Source organism: Chiloscyllium plagiosum, chromosome 26 (assembly GCF_004010195.1).
Source record: "Chiloscyllium plagiosum isolate BGI_BamShark_2017 chromosome 26, ASM401019v2, whole genome shotgun sequence".
Lineage (NCBI taxonomy): Eukaryota > Metazoa > Chordata > Chondrichthyes > Orectolobiformes > Hemiscylliidae > Chiloscyllium > Chiloscyllium plagiosum.
In genome coordinates this window covers 49,553,733-49,554,849 of record NC_057735.1, presented here as the reverse complement: position 1 = coordinate 49,554,849, position 1,117 = coordinate 49,553,733, and positions in this window count along the sequence as shown.

Sequence of the window (1,117 nt, the reverse complement as noted above, 5' to 3'; positions counted from 1 at the left end):
GGGGGGGGCGGGGGCGGTGTCGGGGGCGAGGTGTTGCACAGTTGGGGGGTAGACGGGGCCGTGTTGGGGGGGGGTGAGCTCGCCGCTGTGTGCTGAACGGGGAGCAGACATTAGAAAATCCGAGCCCCAGAGGAAAGACATTTAATCGATTCACCGAATAATTGATTATCCGAACGAAATACTGCCTGCCCACCTTGTTCGGATAATTAAGATTCCCCTGTCCCTGTAAAGGTAAAGTTTACTCACATAAGCCAGGAGCAGCAGGTAAGGAGGTTACAATATGAAGAGACACAGGATCCTCTCACTCTGTGATGCTGAAAGATGAGGAGATACATACTTCTGAAGGACTATTGATAGAAAAGGTACTAGTAACAGGAATTCACAATCAGACAAGAAGCACTCAATTATTTAAAGTGAGGTTAGAGTGTCTAGTGAAGAATGGAGAAGTTGTGGAAAGAGTACTGGACAAACTCTCAGCTCCAGGAATACAATTTGTCTGTGTTAATGATGCAGCTGATTCACCGGTAGGAGTGTTGCCTACTGTGGTTGTAAAGTCAGTGGAATGCAGACAAATGAACATTGCTGGACAAATATCCTGGGAATTTTCCTGACTGTGTGGTAACAAGTCACAATGTCACCAGTTGAAACAGGAGAGACCAAACAGGACAAATAAGAATGTTGAAGTGGAATTAGCAGAGACTCTGTTAGATCAGATGGTTGAGACAAGCCAGGAGTAGAGAGATGACAATGCAGACATTTTTAGCTCAGATAAATTAACTGAGTTATAGAGTCATAGAGATGTACAGCATGGAAACAGACCCTTCGGTCCAACCCGTCCATGCCAACCAGATATCCCATCCCAATCTAGTCCCACTTGCCAGCACCCGGCCCATATCTGAGCCAGCGATAGGGCAGCGCGGTGCCTCAGGCATAGGGGAGCACGGTGGCTCAGCCATAGCGGAGCACGGAGGCTCAGCCATAGGAACAGCACAGTGGCTCAGCCATAGGGGCAGCACAGTGGCTCAGCGATAGGGCAGCATGGTGTCTCAGTCATAGGGACAGCACGGTGGCTCAGTGATAGGGCAGCACGGTGGCTCAGGCATTGGGCAGCGCGGTG